Source organism: Musa acuminata, chromosome BXJ3-7 (genome assembly GCF_036884655.1).
Source record: "Musa acuminata AAA Group cultivar baxijiao chromosome BXJ3-7, Cavendish_Baxijiao_AAA, whole genome shotgun sequence".
Classification (NCBI taxonomy): Eukaryota; Viridiplantae; Streptophyta; class Magnoliopsida; order Zingiberales; family Musaceae; genus Musa; species Musa acuminata.
In genome coordinates this window covers 16,487,253-16,501,862 of record NC_088355.1, presented here as the reverse complement: position 1 = coordinate 16,501,862, position 14,610 = coordinate 16,487,253, and positions in this window count along the sequence as shown.

Here is a 14,610-nt window from a genome sequence, read left to right as displayed (position 1 = left end):
TGCTTACTATCTTTGGCCCAAAATTCCTTACTCTCGACAAGGGAGATAATTAATATACATTTAGAAGCTGAAGTGTGTGAAACAAAATTGTCATGTTCTGGCTACATGTTTGATTGTTTAAGCCGATCATTATTTAAGTCTACTTCATTTCTGAATCAAAACAACTTAAGAACACTCTGAGCTTAGTCTTTTACTTAAGTTTTAATAGCCCAACTAAAAAACAGATCTGCAGCAACGAATCAACTACCACCCGGTGGTAATGCGTTATAAGATTGTGATTAGATGAATATTAATTCAAATGGAAATGGAAATATGCGAGGACTCTTGAATCGCTTAAAATGCAAAGATTTCAAGAGGCTGCTCCCTTGATTCATATCAGTGAAGCATGGACTGATCCGTCCAAACCAATGCATGAACAGAAAAAGGAAAATTTGAATTATTCTACTAGATGGTTGATTATTAGGAAAAAAATAAAAATTGTCTAAATATAAAGATTTCAAAAGGCTGCTCCGTTGATTATCAGGATTTCAAAAAAAATGAAAATCCTAAATCTTTTAAGATTATTAAGAATAAAAAACCACTAAAAGTCCCAAATGTAAATAGTCAGTCCAACGTGATCCAGACTTGTGTATAGAAGAATGTTCGAGGTATTTCCGAGGTGAAAGTATTGTGCTCTTGAGGTAGAAGTATTGTGCTCTCAAGGTAAAAGCATTGTGCTCCCAAGGTGGAATGACGTGCTCCTGAGGTGGAACATTGTGCTCCTAAGGTGCCACTTGTATGAAGACTAAAATCGAAAGAGGTTTCCCAACCTAATCCCTTTGATGCTCAAGTTACTAATTTGAGATCCACAAATGTGGATTCGAGTAGTTAAAAAAAAATCTCTTTTGTTAGGTTTAAGACGTCTTTTTATATCTTAGAGGATGAGAAGAAAATTTATTATTATCTGCCTTATCATAATGGATAAGAAGAAAGCATATGGTTGTCTTTCTTGTCAAGAAGGAAGTTTGAAATTACTTTCCTTGTCATAATGGATGAGAAATAAGTTTGTGATTATCTTCTTTATTATAATAGATGAGAAGGAAGCTTGCGTTTCCTTGCTTTGAATCTTCATCCATGTAGGCAAATGAGTGAAGGGTGACTTGGATCTCACATGACAACAACGTGTCAGCTGATAATAGATTTCCTATCATTTGTCCCCCCCCCCAAAGGCATGCTTTGGGTCTCTTGTGAGAAGAGTTCGAAGCTAATCATTTAGTTTGTCCGACTTAGGAACGTTCAAAATCTCGTCTTGCGAGTCACGTTCTCTTGGCACGGGTTAGGTTTTCACAATTCATACATCTTGGGCGCATTTGGCCTTGCACCTCTACTGTAGTGGATCTCTTAACATGGGTTAGGTTTTCTAGACTCACGCATTTCGAGCGCATTTGACCTTGCGCCTCCACCGTAGCGGATTTATCTTAGCGTCAATCGGATTTTCCTGACTCATGTGTCTCGGGCATATTTGACTTTGCGCCATCATCGTTGCAGATTTTTCTTTATGCGGGCAAGGTTTTGCTGACTTATGCATCATGAGCGCATTTGGCCTTGCGCTTCTGCCATAGTGGATTCATCTTGGCATGGGTCAAGTTTTTCGGATTCACACATCTCGGGTGCATTTGCCTTGCACCTCTACCGTAGTGGATTTTGCTAGTCAGAGGCGCCCTGCAAGCCAATCACGTGAGTGATGACACGTGTGACATATTACGTAATCTTTTTGCTTATTATTATTTATTGATATTTTTTCACTTTATATTATATATTGCATATATTGTGATATCCATGGATCTGTGCAATGAGAATCAAATCGTGATGAGATCATGACAATGAGATAGATTCGCCCTTAAACACAGACCCTAAATAATCCCGGTCATAGGTTGCTTGAGAGGGACATCGAGATAATTGGACAAACTACTGTGTTATATACCCATCCATACGATGGAAGTGACTAGTCTTATAACTGCTCATGCGGGGACACAAGGGATACAGTGCAGGTGCTTATTGGAGAATGAGTTTATTGATTAATCCGCTCACTGAATGTTAGATGGTTAATAATATCTCATTGTAAGACAATGATTTTATGGTCTCAGTTGTGTATCTAGTCCTTAGACTTAAGACACTAAGGATGTCATGTATGAATACTCCGCTCTTTGATACCGGACTTATAGGTGTAGAGGTTCCAAATCTAGCATAATCGATTATTAGGAGTGGTAGTCAATCTTACGAGGGCAATTGAGTGTCGATAGAGAACCATCCGCTCTTGATGTCATAAGAGAAATATCACATGTATTCTTGCTCAAGCAAATCCTTGGCCAAAGTCATTCAGATTGAGAGAGAAATAATTCTTTGGGAGAATTCGATTAGAGCGAGACTCGAGTAGATTTTGTATGGGCCTGATAGCACCATGCTCGATATATGGTCTCTAGGATATTAGATGGATGATGAACTATATATACACAATAATTAAGGACAAACATGTCCAATAGATTGGATTCCCTTGTATCGTTTAGAGATTGCATCGTGGCCTAGTACATCCGTAATCAATGAGTTAAGTGAATTATTATAAGAGATGATAATTCACTGAGTCAGAAAGAGTTCTGATAGGTATGACTCATAGCCAGCTCGATATTGGGCCTAGAGGGGCACACATATATGGTAAGCGTTACGACGAGTAGAGATTTAAATATTAAATATCCGCTATAGCTCTTAACTTATCGGATATCAAATAAGTCTTTGAATTATTAGATCTTGTGGATAAGATCCAAATAAGAGCTAATGAGAGATTATTGGGTAGAGATCCATTAATCCAAGAGGCTTGGGTAGTTGGATAGAGATCTAGTACCTAATAGGGTAGGATCCATTAGGGTTAAGTTGATAGGGACCTCTATAAACAAGAGGGAACCAAAGGAGCATAGGCTAGACCCTTTTTGGTTGCTACATCATATTCTTCTTCCTCCCTCTCCTTCTTAACCGACAGCCCTAGTTTGAGGCGTGTGGATAACAAGAAGGGTCGGCCCCTTCTTGATCACGTGGTATGCATGAAAAGGAAGATTGTACAGTGATTTGAGGAGCGTCTTCATCGCATCTACCGTGTGGATCACCCTAGAGAGGATGAAACTCTTTCCACTACTATATCACCATGGGCCATGATATCTTTAATCAAATAGAACCTCCTCAATGCTAGTCATAGGTTCCTTGCAAGTCAATCACATGAGTGATGACATGTGTGACACAGTACACACTCTTTTTTCTTATTATTATTAGTATTTTTCTCACTTTATGTTGGCTGTTGCATATATTGTGATGTACATGGATCTGTATAATGAGAATCAGATCGTGATGAGAACACAATAATGAGACTGATTCGTCTTTAAACACAAACCCTAAATAATCCCGATTGTAGGTTACTCGAGAGGGACATCGAGATAACCAGATAGACTGGTACGTTGTATGCCCGTCCATATGATAGAAGTGGCTGGTCTCATAGCTGCTCGTGTGGGGACACTAGGGATATAATGCAGGTGCTCATTAGAGAATGAGTTAACTGATTGATCCGCTTACGCAATGCTGGATGGTTGATGATACCTCATTGTTATACAACGATTCTATCGTCCCAATTTTATATCTAGTCCTTAGACTTGAGACACTAAATATGTCATATATGAGTACTCTACTCTTTGATACCAGACATATGTGTAAGAAAGTTCTAAATCTAGCACAACCGGTCATTGGGAGTGACAGCCAAACTTACGAGGGTAATTAAGTGTCGATAAAGGATCATTCGCTCTCGGTGTCATGAGAGGAATATTCTGTGTTCTTGCTTAAGCAAATCTCTAGCCAGGGTCATTCAGATTGAAAGAGAAAGAGTTCTCCAAAAGAATCCGATTAGAGTGAGACTCGAGTAGAAACCGTATGTGCTTGACAACACCATGCTCGGTATATGGTCTCTTGGATATTAGATGGATGAGGGACTATAGATATATGGTAACTGAGGATAGACATATCCAATGGATTGAATTGCCTATATTATCTAGAGATTGCGACGTAGTAGCCTAGTACGTCTATAATCGATGAGTCAAGTGAATTATTATGGAGATAATAATTCACTAAGTCAGAAGGAGTTTTATAGGTATGACTCACAACTAGCTCGATATTGGGCCTAGAGGGTCATATACATATAGTAGGTGTTGCGACGAGTAGAGGTTCGGATATGAGATATCCTCTAGAGCCTCTATCTTATTGGATATCCAGTAAGCCGTTGAATTATTGGATCTTGTGGATAAGAGTCAATGAGAGATTATTGGATAGAAATTCATAAGAGGCTTGGGTAGTTGGATAGAGATCCAGTATCCAATAGGGCAGGATCCATTACGGTTAAGTTGATAAGGATCTCTATAAATAGGAGGGAACTAAAGGGGCCATATGCTAGACCATTTTTAGCTGCCACTTCCTCTACTCCTCTCTCCCTCTCCTCCTTAATTGATAGCCCTAGTTTGGGGCATATAGACAGTAAGAAGGGTCGGCCCCTTCTTGATCATATGGTGTGCATGGAAAGAAGGATTGTACAGCGATTTAAGGAGTGTCTTCGTCGCATCTACCATGTGGGTCACCGCTAGAGAGGAGGACAGTTGACCTCCTTCATCCTCTTCTACAGATTTGTTGGTTTACAAGGATGTATGATCTCCCTAAGTAACACATCTTTTATATACGTGTAGTTTTTTGGTTTTGCGGGATTTTGCACACCAATCTTCGCACGACAATGAGAAACCTTTTTTTGTAGGAAATATGAGATTTTTATTTTCTGTTCTTCCACTATGCATGTGATGCTGCCTTAGGTTTCCCTATACTATCATGTATATTGTGCTATGTACCAGGCCTAATATAGTGCATGCTTTAAGTGTTACGAGCAGATATCAAGCAGATCCATGTTTAAAACACTAGAAGGCAATAAAGTGTATCCTTAAGTATTTAAGGACTAAGGATTTTTTACTAGTATATGGAGGAAGTAGACTCATGATAGAGGGCTACACGAACTTGAGTTTCCAGTCTGATGTCGATGATAGCAAGTATAACTCAAGGTATATGTTCATCCTGAATGGAGGATCAGTATGCTGCAAGAGTTCCAAGTAAGATACTACTATTGACTCGACCACAAAGGTGGAGTATATTACTGCAGTAGAAGTAGCAAAGGAGAGAGTTTAGAGGAAGAAGTTTATCACAGATCTAGGAGTCGTGTTGGGCAACGAGGAGCTGATTCCGTATATTGCGACAACAACAAAGTGATTGCTTAAGTGAGGGAACCTAATTCTTATCAAAAGTCAAAGCATGTTCTAAGGAGGTTCCACTTGATTAGAGATGTCATGGCCCGTGGTAATGTAGTAGCGGAAAGAGTTTCATACGAAAATAACATCGCAGATCCACTAACGAAGCCATTGCCTCAAATTATTTTGAACGTCACAGGGGTCTAATGGGGATCAGACACATAAGTAATTGGCTTTTGGTCAAGTGGGCGATTACTAGTCATAGGTGCCCTATAAGCCAATCACGTGAGTGATGACATGTGTGACACACTACGTAGTCCTTTTGCTTATTATTATTTATTGGTATTTTCTCACTTTATATTGCATGTTGTATATATTGTGATATCCATGGATTTGTGCAATATGAATCGGATCATGATGAAATCACGATAATGAGACTGATTTACCTTTAAACACAATCCCTAAATAATCCCGGTCATAGGTTACTCGAGAGGGATATCGAGATAACCGAACAGACTAGTATGTTGTATACTCGTCTATATGATGGAGGCGATTGGTCTCATAGCTGCTCATGTGGGGACACTAGGGATATAGTGTAGGTGCTCATTGGAGAATGAGTTTATTGTTGGATGTTTAATGATATCTCTATTAGGATCGAGTCGGCACTAAGAGGGGGGGAGGGGGGGTGAATTAGTGCAGCGATAAAATTCACGTCGAGTAGAAAATCTTTGTACGATAAAATAGTTTCGACAATGTTTAACTTGAAAGTGTACGGAAGCGTAGTGAAAGCAATAAGCAAGTAAATCAGTTTGCAATATGAAGATGAAAAGCTTAAAGTAAATGCAAACCAGATTTATAGTGGTTCAGTCATCGTGACCTACATCCATTCTCGATTCCTCTTCACTCGAGGCTACCGACTTCCACTACCGATCTTCTTTCAATGGGCAAAGATCAACTACCTGTTGAATCTTATATTTTGATGATGAAACCACTTGATATGTGTTTATGTTTTAATTTGTGTTTTGAGTGACACAGGATGCTTCGATCAGGATGTGACAATTAAAGCAGAAAAATCATGTTGTGCCGGGGGAAAACATGTCAGAAGATTGGACGTCGGGCCGGAGGAACAGTCGACGTATCGAGAGAAGGCTTTGGGCCGTGGATTCGAGCATTAGGCCAAGAAGAGCGGAGATTATGCCAAGGATATCAGAGTTGTGGAGTCAACTGGCCGATTGGGCAATAGGCCGTAAGAGAGGACGATGTGCCGAAGAATCGGACGAAGCGTCAAGGGACCAATGACATGCTGGACAACTTGATTAGATGCTTAGGATTAATTGTCTAGATTGAAGTGTGTTTTACATATGTAGGATTAACTACGATAGCAAGACATGAAGCAAAATGAAGTCCTAGAGTAAAGATCGAGATCACGTTAGGAGATCAAGAGTTCGTCAGAAGTCCGGACGTTTATTGGAAGTTCTGCGGGAACCAACCGAGAAGTCGCGGAGCTTGCTAGAGAAGCTCATTGAAACTCACCAAGAAGATCATCGTGAAGTCCAGGAGTTTGCTAGGGGTCCGCCGAAACATTGCTAAGAGTTCGTTAGAGGTTCGTCGGAAGATCGCCGGAAGCCCACCGGAAGAATTGACATAGGGATGTTTAGCTTAGAATATATCTTAGGAATCGTAGATAGCACGTAATTGGGATTGAATTTAGGCCAACCCAATTAGGAGCCAGCTAGGCCCATGTAAGAACTATGTTGGGCCCAATAAGAGGCCCAAACAGTTCCCCAAGAAGACTCACCATCGTGGCACAATCTTCGAGACTATGTCAAGCGGTGGTACCGCTAGTCTAAGCAGTTGTACCGCCGCTGGCAGGGTGCCGGCGATGGTACCGGTAGTCTGGGCGGTGGTACCACCCAACATCGGCCCCTAGGCGGTGGTACCGCTAGACCTGGGTGGTGGTACTGCCTAGGGCAGTGTCTGTCAAACTGACACTAGGCGATAGTACCGCCCAACGTAGGCGGTGGTACCGCCCGTACTCGGGGAACCCGGGATGGGAAAGATTTAGGCTCCAAGTTTGAATCAACTTGAAGCCTATAAATACCCCTCCCATCCCTGGTTGAAGAACATAAGCATAGAGAGTTTAAAAGTAGAGAAACGCTATTGCAATCTCTAGATTTCTCTCCTCAACTCTAAGTGTTAGAAATCTGTAAGAGAGGAGTGTGAGTGCTTGTATGGGTTATCTCCTAAACCCGGTAAAAGGAGAAGAGGGGTGTAAAAGGTGATTGGCCATCGCCCATTGAAGGAAGGCCTCTAGTGGATGCCGGTGACCTCGTTGGAGGGGGAAGTCGAAATTGGACGTAGGTCAAGATTGACCGAACCACTCTAAATCTCAGTTTGCATTTTATTCTTGCTATTTCCTTATTGCAAACCTCTTTAAGTGCTTACTACCTTCAAGCTATCTTTACGAATACACTTTCAAAGTTATTATCTTTACGAAACGACTTTTACGTCAGAATCGATTTTCAACGTACGGAGAGATTTGTTAGAACCCTTGCAGATTCTAAACTTGGGGTTGATCTCTTTAGGGGATCGGCCTCCTTGGAACTCTATAGGGGTTCCTCCCTCCAAGTTGCTGCTCAAAGGCTGCAGAAAAGATTCATCTATTGCTTAAGAAAAGAGAAGGAATACATGGCTATTTATAGGGCTTCTAAACCCTAACTCCTAATAGGACTCCTACTTAAGACTCTTACTTCTAACCAACTCCTAATAGAATTCCTACTCAAGACTCCTATTCCCTTACAACTCCTAATTCTTCTCTAAGAAAAAACCTCCTACATGAATGCCCCTCACAATTAGGACCCTCCTAGCTAGAGTCCTAACAGAATGTCCCTCTCAATTAGGACTCTCCTAGCTAGAGTCCTAACATTTTTACATGAATGTCCCTCTCAATTAGGACTCTCCAAGCTAGAGTCCTAACAGACCCGCCCTCTTCAAATCAGCCTTGTCCTCGAGGCTGATGATTCATGAATTCTGGGAATTTGATCTTCAAGTCATCATAGTTCTCCCAAGTGGCATCTTCTTTTGGTAGGTTCGCCCATTGTATTAGCACTTCATTAGTGGGTCGTCGTCGTCGAGTCATGATCTGTCGATCAATAATGGCACTTGGCTAGGTCTGGAGTTCTCTTTGGGTAGTCATATTTGGTGGGTGGCTTTGGGCTGTCTCCAAGCACCTGTTTAAAACTTCCGGTTGGCTGTTGGTTTGTGGGTGATATGTCGTACTCCTTTTCAATTTAGTACCCTGCATATAGAATAACTTTGTCCAAAATCTGCTATTGAAGATGCAAGTAGAATTTGTCACAAGCACAATGCGCCCCTTATAGTGTAATTCTTTTGAGTCCCAATTGTAATGAGCCATGGGGCTTGGTGCTTCCTCCAATTTTTTTATAATCTTACTAGTATCTGAATCTTCCTGCCATTCCATCTTAATATCCTCAAGGAAGTCGCTGGTCGGAAGTGAAACGGTCGAAACTTCAACTTGCTCGGGTAGCTGCGAAAGCGCATCTGCAAGAACATTCTCTTTCCCCTTTTTGTAAGTTATTTCAAAATCAAATCCAAGAAGTTTTGTTACCCATTTTTGCTGCTCGGGGGAAGATATCTTCTGCTCCAAGAGATATTTTAGGCTTTTATGGTCGGTCTTGATTTGAAAGTATCGCCTGATCAAGTACAATCTCCACCTCGTTGCTGCGCGCATAATGGTGAGCATCTCCTTATTATATGTTGACATATTTTGATCGGAGGGAGATAATGCCTTGTTAGTGTATGCGAGTTGTTGACCATCTTGAATGAGAATGGCTCCAATTCTGACTCTAGATGTGTTGGCCTCAATAATGAAGGGTCGGTTGAAATCTGGTAGTGTTAGCACCGGCGTTGTCATCATGGCTACCTTAAGTTTGTCGAAGACAGCGGAGGCTCTGTCCAACCATTGGAAGACATCTTTTTCTAGTAAGGAAGTAAGTGGTGTACTGATCTTTCCATAGATTTTCACGAACTTGCGGTAGTAGCCTGTTAAATCCAGAAAGCCATGTAGCAATTTTATGTTTCTCGAGGTCGGCCAGTTTTGCATTACTCCAATTTTGAAGGGGTCCACTGCCACACCTTCCTCTGATATGATATGCCCAAGATATTCCACCTTTTGTTGAAGAAAGCAAAAATTCGTGGTTGTTGTGTGTTCAAAAGGTGGTTTTCCGTATGTCTTCTTCGCATGCTCGTATTTGATGATACCCGGATCAAAGGTCCAGCTTTGTAAAGATTTGTGCTCCCTTTCATCTAGCAATTCATCTACTATTGGAATAAAGTATTTGTCCTTGATGATTATGCCATTGAGAGCTCGGTAATCAACACATATTCGCCTTGTTCCGTCCTTCTTGCGTACAAGTAGCACCGGCGAAGAGTAGAGGTTGCAACTTGGCCGAATAACTCCTGTTTCGAGCATCTCTTTTATAATCCTTTCTATTTCATCCTTCTGGAGATGTGGATACTGATATGGCTGAGCATTTGCTGAAGATTTGCCTAGAAGAATCATTATACAATGATCATGCCGACAGGTAAGAGGTAGGTTGCGCGGTTCGTCAAATATATTTGAAAATTCAGTAAGCAAAGGAAGTAGATTTGGATCTTCAAATTCTATTGGCTCTCCCTTAGTTTGCTGCTCAAGTTGTACCAAAAAGTCACTGCATGCTTTATGCAAAACATTCTCCATTTGTTGTGTGCAAATCGTTGTTATGTCGCCCCCATGTTTCCCGTGCAATGTCACCTGTTTCTCCTTACTGTAAAATTTCATAATTAGTTTCATAAAATTCCAAGAAATATCACCTAATGTCGTCAACCATTTAATTCTAAGCATGGCCTCATGATTGTTAAGAGGGAGAAGGAAGAAATCTGCAATTATCTCTTGGTCCTGCAGCAATAGTTTCTCCTGCAAGTGCCTATGATCACAATTCAAAATCCGTCCGTCGGTGACCTTAACATCAAACCTGCAGCGATTCTCGATAGGTAATGATATCCGAACAGCAAGCTTACTATTTAGGAAGTTAGTAGTACTGCCCGTGTCGATGAGAACAGTGATTGGTTGTTGTTTGAGAAGGCCTCCAATTTTCATCGTTTGCGGGTTTGAGTAGCTAGCTAGTGTATGTACCGTAACTTCGGTCGATTGTGGCTCTTCTTCTGCATCTTCTTCTTCATGTTCAAGGCTCTCTTTTGGATGTTCATGTTAGGATCGAGAGCACTAAGAGGGGGGGGGGGTGAATTAGTGCAGCGGAAATCTTACAGTAATTTAAAAACACAAGCTGCGTTCGTCCGATAAAAAAACGATTTCGATATAAAAGCAGAATCACAGTGCAGTTTGCGTCTAAGCGCAGTTTTGCGTCTAAGCGCAGTTTGCGTCTAAGCACAGTTTGTGTCTACGCACAGTTTGCGTCTAAGCGCAGTTTGCGTCTAAGCGTAGTTTGCGTCTAAACTCAGTTTTACGTCCAAACGCAGTTTTACGTCTAAACGCAGTTTTACGTCTAAACGCAGTTTTGCGTCTAAACGTAGTTTTACGTCTAAACGCAATTTTACGTCTAAACGCAGTTTTACGTCTAAACGCAGTTTTACGTCTAAACACAGTTTTGCGTCTAAACGCAGTTTTACGTCTAAACGTAACTTTACGTCTAAATGTAGTTTTGCGTCTAAAAGCAGTTTTGAACCTTGAAAAGCGTTTTACGTAGAAAGCAGTTTGCAGTTATAAATGGAATCCGAATGTAAGCGTAAACTGCAGTGTGAAGATCGTACGAAAACACGATTTACGTTTGAATGCAGATTCTGAAAGATCAGAGCTTAGAAACCCGTTCGTAAAGGCGCAGAGGGCAGTAGCAATGTAGGAGGTTTGCAGTAATGATAAAGTGCTCAAGGTAAAAGCAAACCAGAGATTTAGAGTGGTTCGGTCAGTCTTGACCTACTCCACTTTTGGCTTCCTCCTCCGACGAGGTCACCGACGTCAACTAGCTGCCTTCCTTCAATGGGCGAAGGCTAACTGCCCTTTTACAGTTTCTCTCCTTTTGACAGGCTTAGGAGACAACCTTTACAGATCCTTTCTCTCCTCTCTTTACAACTCAAGACTTGAAGAACAGAAGGAGGAGAACTTTAGGACTTTACACAAATTTGAGCTCTTAGAATCACTGAAAAGATCAAGAATTCGGTGTGGATCTGTATCTTTTCAGTGCTGAATGGGTGGGGTATTTATAGGCCCCAACCCAATTCAAAATTCGAGCTCAAAACGATCAAATCGATCAAATCCCAGAATTCTGGGATCAGGCGGTTGCACCTCTTGACTGGAGAGGTGGCACCGCCTGGCAGAGCTCGAAGACTGAGCTCAGGCGATTGCTCCTCTCTGCCAGAGCTCGAAGACTGAGCTCGATGGTTGCATCACCTGGCAGAGCTCGAAGACTGAGCTCGGTGGTTGCACCGCCTGGCAGAGCTCGAAGTCTGAGCTCGGTGGTTGCATCACCTGGCAGAGCTTGAAACTGGCTGATGCACCTCTCTGCCAGAGCTCGAAGACTGAGCTCGGTGATTGCATCACCTGGCAGAGCTCGAGACTGAGCTCAGGCTGATGCACCTCTCTGCCAGAGCTCGAAGACTGAGCTCGGTGGTTGCATCGCCTGGCAGAGCTCGAAACTTGAGCTCTGGCGGTGCAACCTCTTGACAGAGGAGGTTGCACCGCCCAGTCTAGCTCGAAGACTGAGCTCTGGGCGGTTGCACCTCTTGGCTGGGGCGGTTGCACCTCCCAGCCTCGCAGCCCTGGCGGTTGCACCTCCTGGCTGGGGCGGTTGCACCTCCCAACCTCACAGCCCTGGCGGTTGCACCTCCTGGCTGGGGCGGTTGCACCTCCTGGTGCAATCAGGGTCCGAATGGTTCGCTCCATTCGGCCCAATTTGAATCTTTTCAGGGGCCCAATTGCCCCAAGATTAAGCTAATGGGATCACCTCCCATTTTCATGCTTAATCATCATGCTAACTACGATTAACTCTAAGACACCTTCTGCAGCTTTGCTCCGATGCGTCAATCGCTTCTTCCGGCGAGTTTCCAGCCAACTTCCGTCGATCATCCGATAAACCCTCGGTGATCCTTCTGCGGACATCCGGCATACTCCTGGACTTTGCGACGATCCACCTGGCGAGTTCCGACGAGCTTCGCTTGGCAAGCTTCTGGACTTCTCGGATCTGTTCTCGCTGAACCTCCGACGACCGTCCGAACTTCCGTCGAACTCTCGAACTCCCAACGTGATCATGATCTTGACTCCGGCGCAACACCTGCTGCTTGTCTTACTCTTATCGTAGTTAATCCTGCACAACAAATCAAAACTTCGATCGAGACAATTAATCCTAAGCAATTAACCAAGTTGTCCGACATGTCATTGGTCTCTCGACGCTTCGTCCGATTCTTCGGCGCATCGTCCTCTCCTGCAGCCTATTGCCCAATCGGCCAGTTGACTCCGCAACTCCGATATCCTTGGCACAATACCCGCTCTTCTTGGCCGAATGCCCGAGTTCACGGCCCGAAGCCTTCTGTCGATACGTCGACCGATCCACCGGCCCGACGTCCAATCTTCTGACATGTTCCTTCGGCACAACATGATTATCCTGCTTTAATTGTCTCATCCTGATCGAAGCATCCTGCGTCACTCAAAACGCAGATTAAATCATAAACATATATCAAGTGGTTTCATCATCCAAATACGAGATTCAACAGTTCAATGACCTCTTCTTCTATCGGTTCAATCATAAGAAGTCCCCCTTTACTACAGCGATGCTCACGGCTCCACGGCTCGTCACAATGCCAACAAAACCCCTTCGCATATCGCTCCCGAAGCTCTTCTCTTGTTAACCTCTTTAGTGTAGGGACTTGGTCGACAATAGGGGGGGCTAAGGGCTTCAATATTACTGGTTGAGGAGAGACCCTAGTCCTCCGAGCTTCATGGTTCAATTGCTCCTCTTGATGTCGTGCGAAAGAGATAGCTGCCATAAGCGTATACGGTTGTCGCGCTTTAACTTCTCCTCGGATCTCTGGCTTCAAGCCCTCAATGAAGGTCCACAATAGCTGTTTTTGAGACCAATCATGAGTTTGATTAGATAACCTTTCAAACCTGGTTTGGTACTCCTGAATGGTGGAGGTTTGTTGGATCTTTGCTAGTTGTTCGTCAATATTCTCGTAATCGGTTGGTCTGAAGCGAATCAATAGTCCTTCTTTGAATTGTCGCCATGAAAGGACTCCATAAGTATGTTCAAACCAGTCAAACCACTGTATAGCATCCCTTCAAGATGTATAGCTGTAATTTTCACCATAGATACATCCGCAGTTTTGTGGTACCGAAAATATCGCTCCGCGCGCGAGATCCAACCAATCGGGTCTCCTTCTTCCCATCTAGGGAAGTCCACTCTCATGCATGGATAGTTGGGGTCGGTCATAGAGCCTACTCTCCCTTGGAAGTCATCTCTTCGGGCTTGGTGTGATTGGGCAAAGCTCTCTCCTTGATATGATTTCTTCGGGCTTAGTGGTCGGCCCAATCTGAGTTATGTAAAGAGCATCAGAATCTTATCCTCCATTCGCGCCTCCAAAGCTTCGAATTTAGCATTGATTGCCTCCTTAGATACCATAGTATATGGCCCCAAATCAATGATGTTAAGATCTCTCTTTTGCTGTTGGGTTAAAGGCATGTATAGATTGATTGAAGTGATGGTCGAAAGTGTTGGTGGATTGGTGGATGTAGGCTGCGGTTTAGGCTTGTTTTGTGGCTGTTTTGGGTGCAGTTTGAGGGTGTGGTTTGGTAGAGTTTTAGGGCTGTGGATGAAAGTTTTGGATCTGTGGTAGATGGTAGCAAAGGTTTGACAGAAATCCGTGGAAGTTGCAGCAAGTATGTGCTGTCTTGTAAGAGTAGAATTGTCGTCGAAGAAACAACGGTTTCTCGACGTAATTTCCACCAAAAACTTGAGAGAATTGAGGAGGGAATTGATAGAAAAATTACAGTTTATATGACAGCAAGGATATCTAATTTAATCAAGAAAATTTCGGCAGTATAATAGCAAGGAAATTGGTGCAAGTTGCAATTACAGAATTATCGTCGAAAAATTTCAGCGGGTTACGATGAAAATTTGCAGCAACATAAAATCGTTTTTAGAGATGAATTTCTTAATAGATAAATCTTAGATGGAAGCCAAGATGATCTATGAAGTGTATAAGAAATTTTATTCAAAAAGATTGCAAATAGATGGGTTAAGGC